This window comes from Acinonyx jubatus, chromosome D3 (assembly GCF_027475565.1).
Source record: "Acinonyx jubatus isolate Ajub_Pintada_27869175 chromosome D3, VMU_Ajub_asm_v1.0, whole genome shotgun sequence".
Classification (NCBI taxonomy): domain Eukaryota; kingdom Metazoa; phylum Chordata; class Mammalia; order Carnivora; family Felidae; genus Acinonyx; species Acinonyx jubatus.
In genome coordinates this window covers 84,760,215-84,781,549 of record NC_069392.1, presented here as the reverse complement: position 1 = coordinate 84,781,549, position 21,335 = coordinate 84,760,215, and the positions used below count along the sequence as shown (strand labels likewise).

At 42.7% G+C, this 21,335-nt stretch overlaps 1 protein-coding gene across 5 annotated transcripts in view; it reads right to left on the bottom strand.

Moving 5' to 3' along the window:
• SOCS6 (suppressor of cytokine signaling 6) overlaps positions 1 to 21,335 on the bottom strand; it is a 105,005-nt gene that overhangs the window by 28,066 nt on the left and 55,604 nt on the right. For 2 of the 5 annotated variants that reach the window (XR_008291647.1, XR_008291646.1), the window contains exon 6: positions 18,787 to 18,834. The gene's annotated coding sequence lies outside the window, so the exon portion shown is untranslated. Of the gene's footprint in view, positions 1 to 8,097; positions 18,835 to 21,335 lie in introns of those variants that run through there. The other 3 variants (XR_008291648.1, XR_008291644.1, XR_008291645.1) reach the window with 2 other exon arrangements.

The following is a 21,335-nucleotide window of genomic DNA, read 5'->3' as shown; positions in this document are numbered from 1 at the left end:
GACAGAGTCACCCAGACTTAGGGTCAATCAGCTGGAGAAGTGATCCAGATTTCTCTACTCCAGCCCATCCTGTTCACCGTTTCAGTTAATGACTTAGATGAAGGTTCAGAAGATGGTTATACCAAATTTGCAAAGAAACTGTAAAGACCAATTAGAGAGGAAAGCACCAGAACAAACAACTTCTGGAGAGACTAAAGTGAGAGACAAAAACCAGCAGTTGAAATGTGTTTAGCAGCAATAGTAGTAATAACAATAGCAAAATATTAATAATAAAATACTGGAATAAAATTAAGGAGCCAATTTGAGTGTAAAAATAATTGCATAAGGATAGGACTTGAAGAAAACTGGAAGTTTATACTTTCTTAAATTTGGATTTAAAACTAACTATAGGGGGTGCCTGGGTGGCTCAGTCAGTTGAGCATCCGACTTTGGCTCAGGTCATGATCTCACTGTTTGTGGGTTCGAGCCCTGTGTTGGGCTCTGCACTGACAGCTCAGAGCCTGGAGCCTGCTTCCGATTCTTTGTCTCCCTCTCTCTCTGCCCCACCCCTGCTCATGCTCTGTCTCTCAAAAATAAATAAATGTTTAAAAAAAAATTTAATTAACTATATATTTCATATATACCATCTCTGTGCTGTACCTGTTTTTTGGGTTTTTTTTTAAGTTCTAAGAGCTTTAGTAGTCTCATTGTTTTCTGTACTGCTCAGAACAATTTTCTTGTTGTAATCACCTATGGAAGAAGAACATTGCCAAACTGTTACAATTCCAGAAGTATATAAACAGGATTGTAGAATACAGAAATGTATAGCCAGCAAGAACCTTGATGACCATAATCCCAACAAGAACAAATTGAGGGTACCAGGATCCTAGAAGATAGATAATACCACCATTTTATTAAAGCTTACCTAGAACCCAATCTACGGGCAGATCACTTTAAGAACATTTACAGCAAGTGGGGCGCCTGGGTAGCTCACTTGGTTAAGCGTCCGACTTCGGCTCAGGTCATGATCTCACGGTTTGTGAGTTCAAGCCCTGCGTCGGGCTCTGTGCTGACAGCTCAGAGCCTGGAGCATCTTCAGATTCTGTGTCTTTCTCTCTTACTCTGTCCCTCCCCCACTCACACTGTCTCTCTCTGTCTCTCAAAAATAAATAAACATTAAAAAAAAAAAGAACATTTACAGCAATTAAGATTGTCTATCCTAGAAAAAGGAAAACATAATGGTGTGGCGGTGAACGAGGTCACTACCTAATACAAAAGCTGTCAAGTGAATAGAGGGAAGATTCAAGATCAAGGGTCCGAGTTACAGCAGGAAGGTAACTCAGAACTTATACCAATAAGGACTGTTCACAATGAGAGTAGCTAAACTTTCCATGAGGAGAGCCCAAGGTCACCCGGAGTGTTCAAAGAATGAATGACCATTTATTGGGCATGCTGCAAAAGACCTTGTAACACTGAACAGAAAAAGTAGATACAATAAAACTGCCAGATTCTGAATTTCACAAAACCTTGGAGCCTGGCCTAAAATCACCAGCTTTTTATTTTGCACAGTAAGTATCTTAAGAAAAAGAATTGCCAAGTACAATAATTGTCACTTCATTCAATGCAGGACATTTCAACCTGAAAACTCCAGCTCAGAATCAAGGACTGTCCTCTAACTTGAAACAATTTGGTTTCATTTTTTTCATTCCACCATGAATTGGTGAAAATTTACTCATTGCGGTAGATTGTATTTTCCAAAGAAGGCCACCAAATTGTATCCCATTCTGCATGCTACAATGTGACCTTAACTCTCCTCTCATTGAGTGACAGGGTCTGTGTTCTTCTCCTCGGGCCTGGGTGGACCTTTATGTCTGCCTTACCAATAAAGTATGGCAAAAGTAAGGCTCTATGAGCTCCATCGTTAGGCCCTAGGAAAAAAAAATGCCATGCTCTTTTACTCTGTTCTCTTGAAGCACTTGCCCTGGGAACCCAGCTCCCACACTATGAGGAAGCTCAGACAATATGGAAAGGCCACGTCTAGGTTTTCCAACCAATGCCCAGCCAAGGTCCCAGATAAGGAAGGAAGGTAGAAAAAATATAGGTTTGAGGTATCTAATCCAATGAGAGAGAGAGAGAGAGAGAGAGAGAGAGATTTAAAGAGAAATGGCTTAACATTTGTCAGAGAATAAACTCCATTTTAAAACATCCACTATGTGCGACAGCCAATTGGACAGCTCAGTGGTGGCACAGAAGACACAAGATGAATCCCGTCCTCCTAGAGCTATGTTCAAGGTCATGGGTGGATGGCATAAACAAGTTCATATAGTCATAAAAACGTCATAGCTAAGTTTTGTCTAAGGTTCGTAATGTAAACACGTGTCCTCATTTTTCTAGAGACGGATGCTGAGCCTCAAAGACAGAATGGCCTGCTTCCTTTCACGCGGTTGGTAGTTGAAGAACACCCAGGTGAGCCACCTGGGCAGCCGTCACATGCCAATCACGTCACAAGGGTTGCCAAAGCCTGAGGTCCACCCTGTCCCTTCCATGTCGCAAGGCCACACAGCGGACACAGATTCGTTCCCGTCGAGTCAGCAGGGGAATAAATGGCAGACATGCAGAAATAAGTCAACTTCAGGTGTGATGTCCTGTCTTCCAAACCAAACAATGATCCTTTCTGTTGTTGGTTTCTTCCCTGGGGCAATCTTAGTGTCAGCCCACCTGCCTGGGAGTAGTTCTGCCCTGGTGCTTGCGCTGTTGAGCCACTGTGACATGAAAAGGCCATGTTCCCACTGGATCTTGTTAACCCCCGTCCCTGCTAAGCTGACTTGTCTGGTTTTTCACTGTCCTTGCACTTTGGGTCCCACTTCCTGGTGGGTACCTCTTTCTCTTGGCCTAAGTCCCCTCTTTCCTAAAGTGCTCTTACACTTGGGCAAACTTTTATGTTTTATTTTCCTCCTTGTGTGTAACCTGGACAAGAACTCAAGTTTTCTAACTTCTGATTACATTCTCTCCCTACTTTACTACAGACTTTTGTGATACGTCCTGTGGATTTTGTGAGTGATGTGATTCAACCAATATTTACTGAGCACCAGGCTCTCTGCTAGGAGGCAGGAAACTGACACAGGGGGCTCAGGGTCTTTCAGTCCAGGGGATAGAGCAGACGTGCAGGCTATCACAAGAGTGTGTGTGAAATCATGCGTTAGGTAAAGCACACAATGCTACAGCAACACACAGGGGTGCTGCTACCGACCTTGAGAATGAGGAAGGGCTCACCCAGAGCAAGGGAGGGGTGGTTTGGTATTTGGGAAGATACGTTGCCAACAGAAGGGTCGATGCCAGGAGAGAGAGAGAGCCCAACCCACACAGGAGGGCCGAGTTTCTTCACTCTGGCAGGCTTGAGGCACTCGAGGCACAAGTCTGGAGTTTATGCGGATGGCAACAGGAATCAGAAAGGTGTCCAGAAAGATGAGAAAATAGATCAGAGGTTCATTCACCAAAAGGAGACGGGTGTATGGAAATGAAGAGGACATCGTCCCTGGCTGCAAGGAGCTCATCACCCACTGCGAGAGACAGACACATAAACAAATCATTACCCAACAATTCATTCAGCTCTAAATATAGGACACACAAAGGGCTGGTGGACCCAGAATAGGAAGCCATGAGCACTGCCTGGGAGGGGAAAGAAAGGCTTTGTGTAGGTGACAGTCGAGCAAGATGACAGATGAGTGGGTGGCAAGAAGTCCGCGCCGTGGGGGTGGACCTCTGGGTGGGACCAGGAAAGCACCTCTAATTCATTACCCGATATGAAGTGAACCAAACATCTGCTATTCTCTTGAAACTTCAAGCCTCAGGAATTTGTCCCCTCCTGTTAGAGATAGCAAATGTTAAAGTGTAACTTACTGCTCTCTTCTCAAGGATTCTGAAGGTTTCTGTGTGGAGGACATTTTATCTGGGGCATTTCCAGAAGCAAAAGGAGCTTTTCAGAAGTACTTGCAGAACCGGGAAAATGTGCTCATTTCTAGAGATTTCTAGAGGCTATGTTCCTGCTCCAAAGCTTTGCGGCATCATCACAAAATCGGGAGTGAGGAGGATCAGCGTGGGCTGTACCAAGGTGGAGCACATCCATACCCACCCTGGTCCCCCTCACAAACTGACTCAGAAACCGAGGGTCCAACTCACAGGCTTAGAAAGAAAGAATCTTCCTTCTCTTTGGCAACCTCAAACTTGGCAAAGGATTCAAATGGAAAGAACATGACACTTACTTCTTCGTACAGCCCAACAGATGTGTCGCTTAAGCACAGAAAATCGTGGGATACAGGATTCTCAGCTTAATCTTCGTACACAGACAAGGTGATGCTAAGAGAGTTTCTGTCTCTCCTGACAGCACAACACCCCCTTTGCTTTGGAGAGACATGTGATCAGAGCAGACCCAGGCTTACTAGATGAGCAGCACTCTGGGGGAGTGGTGGTTGAAACAGGCACTCTAGGGGCGCCTGGGTGGCTCAGTCAGTTAAGCGACCTACTTCGGCTCAGGTCAAGACCTCACAGCTTGTGAGTTCGAGCCCCGCATCAGGCTCTGTGCTGACAGCTCAGAGCCTGGAGCCTGTTTCGGATTCTGTGTCTCCCTCTCTCTCTGACCCTCCCCCGTTCATGCTCTGTCTCTCTCTGTCTTAAAAATAAATAAACGTTAAAAAAAAAAAACATAACAAATATGATATGGGGTGCCTGGGTGGCTCAGTTGGTTAAGCGGCCGACTTCAGCTCAGGTCATGATCTCACAGTCCATGAGTTCAAGCCCCCCATCGGGCTCGGTGCTGACAGCTGAGAGCCTGGAGCCTGTTTCGATTCTGTGTCTCCCTCTCTCTCTGCCCCTCCCCTGGTCATGCTCTGTCTCTCTCTGTCTCAGAAATAAATAAACGTTAAAAAATTTTTTTAATAAAAAAAATAAATAAATAAAAAAGAAACAGGCACTCTATAAATGAGTTGAAAAGGAAATGATGGACAGTCATTTGTCAGGAAATTAAAAACAAAAGATGCAGGAATACCAATACTAATAAACGATAATAGGAAATTTAATTTTAAAAAGTCAGAGGGTAATTTGGCAATGGTAGAAAAAGGTATTGTAGTCATGGATCTCTACGTACTAAATAACATAGTAGTACAGGGTGCCTGGGTGGCTCAGTCGATTGGGCGGCCAGCTCTTGATTTTGGCCCAGGTCGCGATCTCACCGTTTCGTGAGTGGGAGCCCCGCATCGGGCTCTGTGCTGGCAGTGCAGAGCCTGCTTGGGATTCTTTCTCTCCTTCTCTCTCTGCCCCTCCTTGCTCGTGCTCTCTCTGTCTCTCTCAAAATACATAAGTAAACTTTGATAAAAATAACATAGTAGTAGATACGTATGAGAATAAGTCTTAAGATAGACAAGGGAATGTGATAAAACGGAAATCACCGTGAAGAAGTGGCTGTCGACCATGAGCGATTTTGTCCCTGGGACATATGGTGATGTCTGGAGACATCTGGGGCCATGACAGCTATGCTGAGGAAGGCTACTCTGGTGCGAACCAGGGGGTAGAGGCCAGGGAGGCTGCTAACACGCTCAAGGCCCGGGACGGTCCGCCACAGAGTCGTCTGGGCAAAATGTCGATAGTTCCAAAGAGTGCAGGTGCTGAGGACGGGGCAAGACAAGTGGAGCTGCAAATACAGACGGGGGTGGAGAATGTGGAGAATGCCATGCTCCGGGTGGAACTGTGCCCCCAAAAGTTATGTTCACGTCCTAACTCCACTGAATGCGACCTCATTTGGAAATAGGTTCATCGCAGGTATAACCAAGTTACAACGATGTACTGGAGTCTAGAGGTGTCCATAACTGGTGTCCTCACAAGAAGAGGGAAATTTGCACACCGACACAGAAGGAAGAGAACACTGTGTGACAACAGGATGCGGAGACAGGGGTGATGCTGGGCAGCCCGGCTGGCTCAGCCAGCGGAGCACACAACTCGATCTCGCGGTTGTGAGTTTGAGGCCCACGTTGGGTGTGGGGACTACTTAAAAATAAAATCTTTAAAAAATAAGTAAGCAAATAAAGTAAAATAAAGAAGAAATGGGGGTGATGTGTCCACAAGCCAAGGACTGCCGGCCATCAGCAGAAGCTAGAGAGAGGCGTGGGACAGACTCCCCCTCAGAGCCTCCAGAAAGAAACAGCCCTGCCGAAACTGCAGCTTGGGTTTCGGACGTCTGGCCTCCAGAACTGCAAGACAAGAGGCTTCAGTTGTCTTAGGTGCTTTATTACAGTGGCCCCAGGAAGCCCACACGCAGTGAAACCAGTCTGCCTCCAGGCTGCCCAAACCTGTTGCTTCCTTATCAGCAATGGACTCCATAGTTGTCTCCACTTACATTCGAGACTGTTCTCACTCAGAAGCCTTTCATTATGCACCTTCCAGACCATAACTTACTTGACACGTATAAATACATTTCTACCATCGACGTTAGTGCCTGGGGCGGGGGGGACTACAGTCGCCTTAATCCCCGTGTTCTTATCAGGCAGACCGTGTGCCAGAGGGCTCCCCAAACACGCGTGAAATGCCAGAGAACCAGGGGAGACACCAGAGGAGGACAAGCAAAGAGACCGCATCGCCTGCAAAGCAGGGCTGGCTCCTCCAAGCCCTGCAGCCCCTGAGCTTCCTGCACACCCTCCCTGCACATCCAGACTCTGGACAGCTGTTGAGAACTCTGTGGGACAGGAAGGACATGTACAGCAGGAACTGTTCAGAAACTCTTCTGCTGTGAGGACCTTGCTCCGGGCTGCAGGATACCTTCAGGGTGAGGGCTGAGGCAACAGACAGGCTCTACAGGAAGAAAGGGGTCTCGGCCGCCCTTGGTGGATGGAGGGCACTGTGATTATGTGACCGTCCCAGACAGAAAGCCGAAAAGGAACAAAATAAATACACAAATCAAAAGACTGTGTGTGTGCATGTGTGTGAGTGACAGAGAGGGAGGAAGAGAAGGAGGAAGGGAGGGTGTGGATGCAATTCTAAAGCATTTGAGAAGAGGAGGTAAGAAAGAAGAAACGAGTTCCCTTTTTTCAATGAAATCTAAGTGATATGTTCAGGACCTCAGCCGCCAAAGTGGATTTTCCACAAATACACGAAAGATCACATATCAAAGAGAGTTGATGTCTGTTTCTGTCTAGCTCGGGTATTCTGCTCACTGATCTTGCAACGCTGCTGCTTCTGTACAAGTGCCCACAACCTCAGCAGAGTCAAGTTCACACCAGAAGGACACTGTTGTGGTTAACCAGCATCTGGGACCCTATTAAACCGTGTCATTTGGTAGAACTTCACATGCACCCACCTTTTTGCCTAGATATGTGGGCAGTCCGATGGGTGGTTTCCTTTGCATTTTCCTAATTTTCTTTTTTTTTTCAATTTTTTTTAAACGTTTATTTATGTTTGAGACAGAGAGAGACAGAGCATGAATGGGGGAGGGTCAGAGAAAGAGGGAGACACAGAATCTGAAACAGGCTCCAGGCTCTGAGCGGTCAGCACAGAGCCCGACGCGGGGCTCGAACTCACGGGCCGCGAGATCATGACCTGAGCCAAAGTCTGAGGCTCAACCGACTGGGCCACCCAGGCGCCCCATGCATTTTCCTAATTTTCTAATTCATCGTCTCTTTGAAGAATGAATTCATATTGTTAAGTCCACTTGATTGTTTTTTTTTTTAATTAAACATTTTTGATGAAAATGTTTTCATTAAATGCACACTGGCAAACTCTCAAATTCTCTCAAAACATTTCATTCTTCGGTCTTCTGTTCCCAGTGCCGTCCCAGTCACCCTGTGGGGATTCAGTTGTGACCAGATTTCTGTCAGGCAGACTCATCCACAGCCGACAACAGACGGAGGGGCCCTGGCAGTCAGTCATTGCCGATCCCTGCCAAATCGTAAAGAGTTACCGCTTCAGGAAGCTGGTCACCCTCCAAGATAGCCAAAACAAAAAGAAACCAGGAATAGCCAGGAGCGGGACAACTCGCACTAAGATGAAAGCAAAGTTCAACAAAAAAAATCAAAATCATTTATTCAAAGTGTCCCTTACCTCACCATGCCAATTAGGAGCTCTTTTCTTCTCTCTAATTATCAGAAAGCCACAAGGGCTTCAATACAATTGTGCTGAATTATTCTAAGGGGGAAAAGTAAGAAATTATAGTCGGTCTGATACAACCCATTTACAGTAAAACCAAAAAATATTTGACTTGCCCTTTATTTGATGTCAGCCCCTAAAAAGACAGTATGTTTTTACTATTTAAGAAATACCAGATGGGGGTTCCTGGGTGGCTCAGTCGGTTAGGCATCCAACTTTGGCTCAGGTCATGATCTCACGGTTCGTGATTTCGAGTCCCACATTGGGCTCTGTGCTGACAGCTCGGAGCCTGGAGCCTGCTTCGGATTCTGTGTCTCCTTCTCTCTCTGCTCTGTGCAACCACCCCCCCCCCCCACCACCGCCCTCACAACTCGTGTTCTATCTCTGTCTCTCAAAAATAAATAAACGTTAAAAATTAAAAAAAAAAAAAAAAGAAATACCAGATCATATGAACTTCAGATATATTAAAAGGGGAAAACAATATTCTTCCTCTAAATTAGAATGTATCTTTTGTTCTCTGAATACCAACAGAATATGTTTATTTTTGCTTACTACACGAATGGCTAATCTCCATCTGGTTTTAAAAACTTTAACGTTAATTTTCATAAATTGTCAAAGAGGCTGAAATTAAAGATGTCCAATCTAGTCACTCCACATTGACAGCGATATTGTTTTGCAGCTTATTTCAAATTGAGTTTGCCGTGGTTGACCTTTTTTATCCAAAAAACTTAGATTCTTCTTATTTGAAAATCTGCATCCTAAGATAAAGACATTATCCTTTATGAACGTCTGTAGTGCACCAGCACCAATCACACTATCGAATGGCTTGGGCAGATAATAAGAACAAAATGCTGAACCTGTCAACCCTCTGGTTTTATGGGTCTCCAGACAATAGAAGACACAACAATGAAAGATCATGTGTCCCTGCATCTAAACACTAAACTGCAGAAATCCAAGTAATAAAGACATATTAAAATAAGCCGAAGGGAAACTCTTTCTGCCAATCAGCTATACGATGCGGTGTAAGACAGGAGATTTTTTTTTTTCAGGATATGAGTAAAAATGTAATTAGGTTTGTCCTAAGAATTGGCTAACATTTTTCCCTTGTGTTGTGGTTTCTCTTAAAACTGTTCTTTTTTAATGATCCCCTGGCTCCTATTAAATTGCAAACATAAATTCAACAAAGAGCTACAATGGTTTTTAAAAGGATGGGAAGTATGCAGTATTTCCCGGCTTCACCAAATGAACTTAAAACTTTATGTATATATATTTTTTGATCATTGCCTCTGACTCCTGGAGAATGCCATTGCAGATTTCTATCTCCACAGCTAAACATTAGCCCCCTTTACTTCTATCTGTTTTCAAGCACAAAAAGGAAAAAAAAGGAAAGCCATATTTTTATGTTTATTAGTTTGATATGGGAACACTGAATAAGCGAAATTATAGAAAATGTATAAACGTTTAAAGGAAAAGAAAAATTACCCTCATAACCCAAGCAAAACAACTGTTTCTATTCTGCGTATCTTTCCGTCTTCCTGGGCACAGTTTTAAGTATAATCTAAATGCAAGTTTATATTCCGCTTTTTTGAATTTAAAATCACAAGAAACACTTCCACAAATGTCCACAGATCTAATTTCCATTTGTACAATAGTGACTTATTGCTGTGTTAGATGTTTTGGTTACTCCAATGTTTTACGTTTAGAGATGGGGTTGCAGTTAATATCTTCACACTGCTAGAACAGGTATGTGTAACCAGAGATTGCTAATGTTTTAGCAGGTTTGTCATTGTCATTCGGGCAACCTGGGTGGGGGTGTGGGGGAGGGGGACAGGCGAGCGGCGGGAGAAGGAAGGCAAGGTACATTGGAAACACTTGAACGTCCCTTCCACCCTTAAAATCTATGATTCCCCTCCACCACCACGATATGCAGACTTTTCCTTGGCACTGTCCTCAAGCCTTTTCTAATTGTCACAAATTAATTGTCATAAGATGATTTCAAATACCTTTTGGGAAAGTCACAGCTATCATGAAATGAGGCATTGAAGATAAAGGTCAGCCGGGTTTGGTTTGTTGGGAGTCCAATGTCTGCCTTGCCCTTAGTACTGTTTATACAGCACCACAGATAAGCTCACATACTTTAGCAACTGCAATAAAATAATTTTTAAAAAGCAAATGTGCTTTGTACTAAATATGCTTTCTGTACCTTCTTGTTCCGTATTCTTCTTGAGCAGTGATTGTCATCTTATGCATCTTATGCATCTTATCCACTTATGGATAATTATATATATTTTCTCATCCCTATAATCCAAATAAGGTTGCCAATATTTGTTTCCAATTCTCTGAAAATTCTTAAAGAATTTTAAAGAATTTTATTGACTTAACAGCTCCTTGGTGTTCTGCTGTAATAATAAATTCTCAATTAGATGCTTAGCAGGATCTATAAATGTCTAACTTCTTAGTTGTGATGGAATTGAAACACCCAGTTGAAAGGCTTTTAGTGTCATAATGGAAAAAATAGACTACACATCACTATTCATGTAGGGCAGCTAGGGGACCAAATCTCTGTTCTGTAGTAAGAATTTCAGATGACGTTTTTATTGTGTTAAAGACTACTGTAGGGGTGCCTGGGTGGCTCAGTCAGTTGAGCATCTGACTTGAGCTCAAGTCATGATCTCGCGGTCCGTGAGTTCGGGCCCCGCATCGGGCTCTGTGCTGACAGCTCGGAGCCTGGAGCCTGCTTAAGATTCTGTGTCTCCCTCTTTCTCTGCACCTCCCCTGCTCATGCTCTGTCTCTCTCAAAAATAAATAAACATTTTTTAAAAATTTTTAATTAAAAAAAAAGACAATTGTATATAAGATGCTATAAGATTTCTTTCTGGTCTAGTTTTTTCCAAAGTTGCTATCTATTATAACATCAGTACCTATAAACTCCTTGAGAACAGAAGTCTTATTTTCTTGTTCAGTGTAACTGTGTTGGAAGACAGTTTAGTAGTTATTCAAAAAGTTAAACATAAAGTTACCATATGACCCATCCACTATCCATATGACCACCTATCCACTCATAGGCATAGAGAAATGAAAATATATATCCACACAAAAATTTGTACATGAATGTTCATAGCAACATTATTCATAATAGACAAAAAATGGAAATAACTCAAATGTCCATCACCTGATGAATCAGCAAAGTATTGTATATCTATGCAATGGAATATCATTCAGCCATAAAAAGGAATGAAGGTCTGATACATGCAGTAACACGATGAACCTTGAAAATATTATGCCATGTTGACAATAGCCAAAGTATGGAAAGAGCCCAAATGTCCATCGATGGATGAATGGGTAAAGAAAATGTGGTATATATATATATACAATGGAGTATTACTCAGCAATCAAAAGAATGAAATCTTGCCATTTGCAACTACGTGGATGGAACTGGAGGGTATTATGCTAAGTGAAATTAGTCAGTCAGAGAAAGACAAAAATCATATGACTTCACTCAGATGAGGACTTTAAGAGACAAAACAGATGAACATAAGGGAAGGGAAACAAAAATAATATAAAAACAGGGAGGGGGACAAAACATAAGAGACTCATAAATATGGAGAACAAACTGAGGGTTGCTGGAGGGGTTGTGGGAGGGGGGGATGGGCTAAATGGGTAAGGGGCATTAAGGAATCTACTGAAATCATTGCTTCACTATATACTAACTAATTTGGATGTAAATTTTAAAAAATAAAAAATAAAGTTAAATCAAAAAAAAGAAAATATTATGTCATGTAAAAGTAGAAGTCACAAAAGGCAACATATTGTATGATTCCACTTCTATGGAGTGTCCAGAACAGGCAAATCCCTGAAGAGAGAAAGTTGAAGGTAGAATGGGGAGTGACTGCTAATGGATATGGGGTTTTCTTTTGGTGGGGAGGGGTGCAGAGAAGGGATGAAAAGGTTCTGAAATTAGACAGTGATGGCTGCACAACCTTGTGAATATACTTAAGCTACTGAATTGCTCACCTTAAAAGGGTGAATATTGTGGCATATGAACTATATCTCAATTCAAATACATATTTTAAAAAAATTAATGACATCATAAAAAATAATCCTGCCCATTGCCTTGCAAGAAGAGACACACTAAATGGGGGAAAGAAGATTCTAAAATTATGCACGCCTATATTTTGACAGTAAATATGTCTCATTTATCTTTGTGACCGCAGGAGCTATCATGCTTCCTAGCCTGTATAGTATACCATCTGCATCAGTTAAGGTGCTTGCCATTATTAGTCAAGGAAAATGCAACTCAAACTCACCTAAATAATAAAGGAATTATTGGTCCAGTTGACTGAAAAAGTCCAGATTTAACTTCAGATAAGGCTGGGTTATCAAGGACCCAATTTCTTTCCTTATCTCAATTCTACTCTTCTTGGATAACTCTGACCCCTAGTTTCTTGCTCCGAAGACAATGTCCAGTAGTTTCTAGAACTACAAGCTTCTTTACTTAAGTCTCTGGCAACTTACTCAAACTCCTGGAAGTGATAACTATCGGTCTTTATTGGGCTGACTTAGGTCTTGCACCAAAATAAAATGAATCACTGAATCCAGCAGAATGAGGTCAGAGAATAAAGCAGAGAGGCCCAGAGCTAAGAAGCAAAGTTGAGGTAGTTTTCTTGCTGGGAAAATGAGAGCCACTCGTTCAGAATACAACTAAAAGAAAAAGAGGTATGCAAGAATAAAGTGGTACTTACTCCAATTAGGAGGGCTTCTAGGCTTGAAGTCCTAATTATTTGCAGGGTCGGGGAGGGCGGTGAAAATTCCTCCTTTTGCTGTGTTGTTGTGCTTTAGATTTATGGGACACAGTGCAAGCATGAATTTCTGAGAGATCTCAAGTAAGAGACCTCAGAGTCTCTCTGGCTCTTGTACAAGGCAGGAGCGTTTTGGTGCAAGATTAGGGCTTGGCAATTATATAGTTTTAAAAAGCAATGCTAAGTGCTGGGTGTTTGAAGCCACTCAATCTTACCAACGTGGCTCTCCTGTCAGAAGGAATGAAGAAATGATTGTTGGAGGGGAGAACGTGGGCAATGTGCTCGGAACTCATCCACTGAATGAGTGAGAAAGACTAGGACGATGGGATGACCCAACAAGAGTGCAGGAAGGAAGACAAGCCTACAAAGATAGGCCCGTGGCTTGTGAGAAGCCCCAGATCCCTTGGAAACAGTTTTCTGGGCAAGAGACAGCTAAATAATACGCCGGTGTTATCTCAAGGAATTTATCCACAGATACCCCCCCCCTTTTGACATTTAGAGGTGTGTGTCTTGAAACATGACGCAACACTGTCAAATGGCCACACAATTCTTCACTTGTTAACCAGGGTAACGAGGAGTATGTTTTCACAGGAAAGGGTCTCTGTGTTCAGAAGAGCATAAGAAACCCTCCAGGGAGAGACTTTCTTGAGAAAAAACTGTCCAGAGCAAATTCCAAGTGACTGAAGTTTCATCATCCGAAGGGGCATCAATGACCAAAATTTGCCATCTCTTCATTTCACAAAAGCCACCTGGCTTCCCACTTCCAAGATTTTTCCAAGCTTAAGAATGATTCCTCAGGTACTGAGTTTTTGCATGCCTATGGGCAAACTACACAAAGCGTTAACGAGTATGCTCTCAAACGGTAAGAGGAGGCCTTTCTACAAGCTTCAGATTACAAGCTACAGAGTCAAAGAGAACAAAGCTTGCCTCTGCTGCTCACTGGCTAAGTGACCCGGAGCCTGCACCCTCTGTCCTGTCCCATTAAAAGAACAGTGACAATACCTTCCTAATGGGGTCGTACTGAATATCAACTGGAATAATGCCTATAAACCACTTGGCCCAGTGCCTAGAAAAACCACTCAGTAAATCCTGTTGCCATGTTGTGACTATGATAGTTCATAGGAAATGTGTTCCAAACACTTGAAATGCAATCATTTCTTTAAACATTATTCCATATCACCCATGTGGCACTAAAATGTGTAGATCTGAGAAATGAGGCCAAGCTACCTCATCTGTCAGATGCAGAAACTGAGGATAGAAGACAACATAACCCACAGAGAAGTCTATTGCAGGACCAAAAACCAGGCTTCTTCCTACGAATTGTCTATACAAGCTGCCAAATACAGGAACATCAATTCTCGGAGCCAGCGATTGCCCTGACTAACCCCACAGCTTAACTAACAGAACTACAGAGACCCAGAAAGTCAAAAGAGGGCAAGAATCAGGCCAAACAATTATTTAATGATCTAGTTAGTTAAAACAGATCTCATAGCCGCCTTACAAAAGTAGTAAAACAGGAACACACACATATATTTGTTTCCAGGCGCTGTTCTAAGTACTTTCCATGGAATGATTCGTTGCTATGCATTGACTCATTCCATGTATTGACTTCGTATATTGACTCATGATCTTTATGATGGCTCTTACGGATGGGGACACTGGAACTAAGCAGTTCAGACAGTAGGAAAGGCAAGTTTGGGAAGCGAACCCTGGCCATGTGCCACAGTATCCGCATTCCATCATCCCCCTCTTCGTTCTACACTGCCCATTCCGGTAGCCACCGATCACACATACTCATATTTTAAGTTTAAGTTAACTTCATCACAATCAAATAAAATCGCAAATTCAATTCCTCGACTGTCCTAACCGTAATTCGAGTGCTATCACTTGACGTGGGGCCCATGGCTTCCACTGGATGGTGCAGACAGAACATCTCCATCACCACAGGCACTTCTCCTGCAGCCTAGCCATGTATGCCTAGCCATGACACTTCGCTCCCCCATGGACTCCAGCAGTCTGTCTGCTTTGCTTGTCTATTATAATGGTTTCGCTTGAATTAAAAAAAAAATTAGGTTATTTCTTTCTCTTTGACACGCAGCATATTCAGGGCCCACATTTTACATAGCTAACGTAGCAAAGGTTGCAAAGCGATTAGAAAACACATACCCTGCCCTGAAAAACTCAGAATCTCCTTGAATAATAAGTTGAATTCTCAGATGCCTATCACAATCGGGCAATGCTGTTTTCTGGTGGAAAAACACGTAAAGGATCGTCAAAGGCATCTCATGATGGGCAAATCCAGCTAATCATAAATTATCTTCCAAATCCTTTCATGCACTCTTGTTGCTTAGAACCGTAAAAGCATCCTCCCACAGAATCATTGCCACACATTGTGGCTGTGTCCTCATCCCATCTGACCGGAGCCTACCTAACCCGTGACTTCTCGGAAGCATTGTATCATCTGTTACCACAGGACCTTTCATCAGCTGTAAAGTGAAAGCATGCAGGCCGAGGCCCTCGGAGGTACATTCTGGCTCTGAAACTCTTTGTAATAGTGGTCCTTCTGGGACAATGATTTTGCATCTAAGTGACCCCAAAATTCAACTTGGGTAGGAGTCCAGAAAACACAACATGCGTCGGGATGAGGCAGAGGGTTGTTTGTGCAGATCTTGTAGTGGAGTCAAGCTGCGCCGTGACTGTGATCTTCGATCCCTAACCGACGTCACAAACCCCCAGGCAGCGGGCATGCCTGATGACGGTCACTCGTTTTCCACGGGCATCTTTTCTCTCTACTCGTCTTTCCGTCTTCCGTTCTTCCACTTTGTTTCTTCTTTTCTTCCACCCCTATCTGAAAGTGGTGACACAGTCTTCCAGGATGCAATTTTTTCAGGATCTATTATGAGAATTAGGGACTATTCCTCCTTTGAAACCCCTCCATCTGGGGCACCTGGGTGTCTCATATGGCTAAGCACTGACTCTTGATCTCAGCTCAGGTCACGATCTCATAGTTAGTGAGCTCCCCAACCCCGCATCAAGCCCCGAGTCAGGCTCTGTGCTGAGCGCAGAGCCTGCTTGGGATTCTCTCTCTCTATCTCTTTCTGCCCCCTCCCCTGCTGATGCTCCCTGTCTCTCTCAAAATAAGTAAACATTTTAAATAAATAGATACATACATACATACATACATACATACATAAATCCCCTCCTCCATCTTTTACCATTTCTCATTACAAACAGATACCATATTCTGTTTGTTGAGTTCAAGCCCCACATCAGGCCCTCTGCTGTCAGCACAGAGCCCACTTCAGATCTTCTGTCCCTCACTCCCTCCCATGTGCACTCTTTCTCTCTCTCTTTCAAACAGATAAATAAACATTAAAATAAAACAATCGGAACAGATGGGGAATTTACTATATGTCAAAGCATTGTGCAATGTGTTTCATTCCTATCATCTCATTTAATCTCTGAATAGCCCCATCTGGCAGGATTACAAAAGCCACTTACAGAGAGAAAACCAAGGTATAATTCACCCACGCCACATAATGAGAGCTGGATTCAGATGTGAGTGTCTCCAAGGCTGGTGCTTTATTACTATAGCAGGCCTCTTTCAGTATCCTCAATTCAGGATTGCCTGGTGTGGTGGAAAGAGCTTTACTAGGGAAATTTAAAAGCCTGGTTTTCATCCTATTCCAGAATACCTTCAACTGTTATTTGGGGGGAATTATTTAATGTCTCTGGATTTCAGCTTTCTTATTTGTAAAATGAGGGGTTGAGGTAGAGGATATTTGAGGTCACTTCCAGCTCAAAACAAGAATTCTAGGGCACCTGGGTGGCTCAGTCAGTTGAGCATCTGACTCTTGATTTCAGCTCAGGTCATGATCCCAGGGTTCATGAAATCAAGCCCCACATTGGGCTCCATGCTGAGCATGGAGCCTGCTTAAGATTCTCTCTCTCTCTCTCTCTCTCTCTCTCTCTCTCTCTCTCACCCCTCTGTCCCTCTCCCCAACTCTCATTCTCTCTCTCTAAAATAAAAATTAAAAACTAATAATTAAAAAAAGAATTCTATACCAGTACATGCGTATTTTAATTTTCCTCCCAAGTACATTGCTTTTGCCACATTTTAACAGACGACGACCAGTATTTACTGATTGTCACTATGAGCCAGGCATTTTACATGCAGTATCTCATTTAGTCTTTATCACAGCCATGTAAAGTAAATACCATTTGTATTAAGTCGCTTTTATAATTACAAAAGTGAGGCCCCAAATATGAAGGGCAGAGCCAGACCCAAACTCAAGGCATCTGACTCTATATGAAAAGGCTACTCTGGCTCCCCGGGGCGTCCACAACTCACCACTCCCTCCAAAAATGTGGTCAGAGGCCATATGCGGACTTTCCAGAGTACACAAATATCTTGCACTAAAGAGTCATAATGCATACACAGATTAACTCTCAAGGGAAAAAAAAACAGAATAGAGAAAAAACAAGCAAATATATTTTGATGACTAGCCTCTTAATAGACTTCGATGCAGCAGGCATATTCAACTTTCGCCTACCTCATTTAACCTACAGAATTAACTTTCATTTGTGTACGAAGCTGACTTCCATGAATCTTTAAAATAAAAATCGTATGACAAATTGATTGTAGTAGCCCCATTAAGCTTAAACTCTCTAGTATTGTTTTTTTTTTTTAATTGGCATTTCTACCTACCAATTTAATATATGTTTTTACAGGTGAAGGCAAATCCTGGCTCTACAATACTATCAACTAATAAACCTTTAGCATATCCACACCTTAACTGACTGAAGTCCTTGAACATTAACAGCCTCATAGAAGATCCGAGTCCCACCCATATTTGGCAAACAATAGTGGTTTATAAGGGCAATTAAGACATCTCTGGAATATCACTCATTATGCCCTTGGACTAGATCTCTGCCCATGAAAGCAGTAAGACAATAAACTATTTTCTTATTAGCTTAATCAAATGTGTCATATGAGAATTCCTCTTGCGAGGTGAATACATGGATAGATATTTGATAAAGAAAATATACTAGTAATATTTTAATTATAGAACCTAGGTAGTGGGAATACGGATGTTCACTGTACGATCCTTTTAACTTTTACATTTGAAAGTTTTTACAGTAAAATGTTGGGAAAAATCCCTCTTATAAAATATTTGGTATATATTCCACATACATTGACTCCTTACTATATACCAGGCACTGGTCTATGTTGAAAAAGGACCTCAGAGTTTAATGCAACAATTATCCAGAACTGTCTTCTCGTAGACTTGGAACCCCAAGTAGGGAACTAGATATTCTTTCAGTGGACCAGGAAAACCCCTATGAGCCTACCAATTCTGGGAAGGACCCAGTTACGTGCCTGGGGATAGTGAACCAATCAAAGATGACAAAATGAATCTGAAAGTCAATCAGGAAGCCCCCTGCCTCCTACTTATACCCACCACCTCCGTGGCACTTTCAAAAATCCCACGTAAAGTCCCTCCCAAATGATCACTTTGAAAGTGACCAATCAAAGACTTGTCTTCACACTTCCTCCTTTTTCTCCGTTAAACCCACTGTCCTTTTAAATCCCTGTGAGTCTCCAGCAGAAGGAATGTAATAGTAGCTAACTCCCATACTGTAGTAAACTTTCAATAAACAGATGTGGACAAAGTCCATTGTGGACTTCAATTTTCTGATAATACTCAACTACCATCATCTACATGGTGAGTTACAATCAGTTGTGACAATTCTTAAAAAACAAATATGGTACCTATATTTGTTTTCCCTTATAATTCTACTCTTCTTTGTATTGGTTTTAAGAGAGGAAAGGGTGAAGTTAGCAGCAGCTTGCCCAGAATGGCACAGAACCCGTTACCTCCTTTGGAGCATCTTGCTTGGGAAGATCATCTGTAATGCAGGTCTCCTGGGGAAAAATATTGACAATCACTGAGTATTCAACTTTAACTCCACAAAGTAAATGCTTTGCCCTCCCCATAGTGAAACAAAGGAAGTGTGAACAGTAATGGCTACCTGTGGGCTGTGTATTTATGCAACAGTAGCCTAAATAATCATGACTGAATCACTCCAGCAGACTCAATAAAAATTGTTACACTGGTCCATCTGTCTTTATGCAATCTGTCTCCTCCCATCTGACAAACACTCAACTACTGATCCTGCAAGATTAATTCAAGCCTCACTTCACACATGATGCCTCCCCTCATCATGCCAAATCAGGGGGATTAACCTCTTCTTAAAATGCTCATAGTTATAAGGCTTGAAAAGAAGAAGAGAAAGGAAGGAAGAAAGGGAAAGAGAAAGAAAGAGTGACATGGAAAGAGGGAGACAAGGAAGGAGAAGATAAACCTGTTTTATAATAGTCTTGTGCAAAATGGAAAAAAGAATCTAATGAAAGAGCCTTGCAAGGACATAACCTCAACATTTCACTTTTAAGGATGATGGTCAAAATGGCAAATAACAGACAGAACAGCATCGTGAACGTCCTCTCTTGGCACAGAGCCTGGCTCTCCCTCCCCTTGGCCCAGCCTTCCTGTCCCAGTGCTCTGGACCCAACGCACAACGTCCACACATTCCAGACAGTTCCCTGACTTTGGACTCCTGGGAAGGTGCCTGCAGTTGTGCAGGATCAGGTATTGCAGCCAGATCTGGATGGAGAAAATGACGCTGGGCTGTTCCTTCCTCGTGAGCTAAGGAATGACCATGGTAGTAGGACTGCACCGGCTCTCAGCGAACCCGTAAAGGAGGCGGCGTGTGTCATATGCTGGCCTCATCCCCCAAATCCGTCCCCTGGCTGAGCTGGAGTAAGCCACCAGTTAAGATGCGGGACCACAAGGGAAAAAAAATAAAAGACTATGATTTTGTTTTAATTACAATGCAGTGCCAAGCCATGGACACGAGCTGGCCTACTTCATTTTCATCTCTTACTGTCCCTCAAGTTGCCAGGCCACACGTTCTCTCTAAACCTGGGAATATAAAGGACCACCTTTTAATGCTGCACGCTGCACTGCTGACCTTGCCGCACCAGTATTCTTCTCAAAGCCAGAACAAACAGCCCTAACATTTGTGTGGAACCACAAAAGACCCCGAATAGCCAAAGTAATATTGAAGAAGAAAACCAAAGTGGGAGATATCACAATCCCAGACTTTAGCCTCTACCGCAAAGCCGTAATCATCAAGACAGTATGGTATTGGCACAAACATAGACACACAGACCAATGGAATAGAATAGAGACCCCAGAATTGGACCCACAAATGTATGGCCAACTAATCTTTGACAAAGCAGGAAAAGTATCCAATGGACAAAAACCAGTCTCTTTAACAAATGTGGTGAGAGAACTGGACAGAAACATGCAGAAGGATGAAACTAGACCACTTTCTCACACCATTCACAAAAATAAACTCCAAAAGGATGAAGGACCTGAATGCGAGACAGGAAACCATCAAAACCCTAGAGGAGAAAGCAGGAAAAAAAACCTCTTTGACCTCAGCCACAGCAATTTCTTACTTGACACATCTCCAAAGGCAAGGGAATTAAAAGCAAAAATGAACTATTGGGACCACATCCAGATAAATAGCTTCTGCACTGCAAAGGAAACAATCAACAAAACTAAAAGGCAATGGGCAGAATGGGAATAGATATTTGTAAATGACATATCAGATAAAGGACTAGTATCTACTATCTATAAAGAACTCCCCAAACTCCACACCCGAAAAACAAAGAATCCAATGAAGAAATGGGCAGAAGACATGAATGGACATTTTCCAAAGAAGACATCCAGATGGCCATCAGACACATGAAAAGATGCTCAACGTCACTCATCATCAGGGAAATACAAATCAAAACTACAATGAGATGTCATCTCACGCCAGTCAGGGTGGCTAAAATGGACAGATGAGTACACTATAGGTACTGGCGAGGATGTGGAGAAACGGGAACCCTCTTGCACTGTTGGTGGGAATGCAAGCTCATGCGGCTGCTCTGGAAAACAGTGTGGAGGTTCCTCAAAAAATTAAAAACAGATCTACCCTACGACCCAGCAATAGCACTGTTAGGAATCTACCCAAAGGATACAGGAGTGCTAATGCACAGGGGCACTTTACCCCAGTGTTTATAGCACCACTTTCAACAATAGCCAAATTGTGGAAAGAGCCTAGTCCATCCACTGATGAATGGACAAAGAAGATGTGGTTTATATATACAATGGAATATGACTTGGCAACAAGAAAGAATGAAATCTGGCCATTTGCAGCAAAGTAGATGAAACTAGAAGGTATTTTGCTAAGTGAAATAAGCCAGGCAAAGAAAGACAGATACCATATGTTTCCACTCATATATGGATCTTGAGAAACTTAACAGAAGACCATGGGGGAGGGGAAGGGGGGAAAAAGTTACAGAGAGGGATGGAG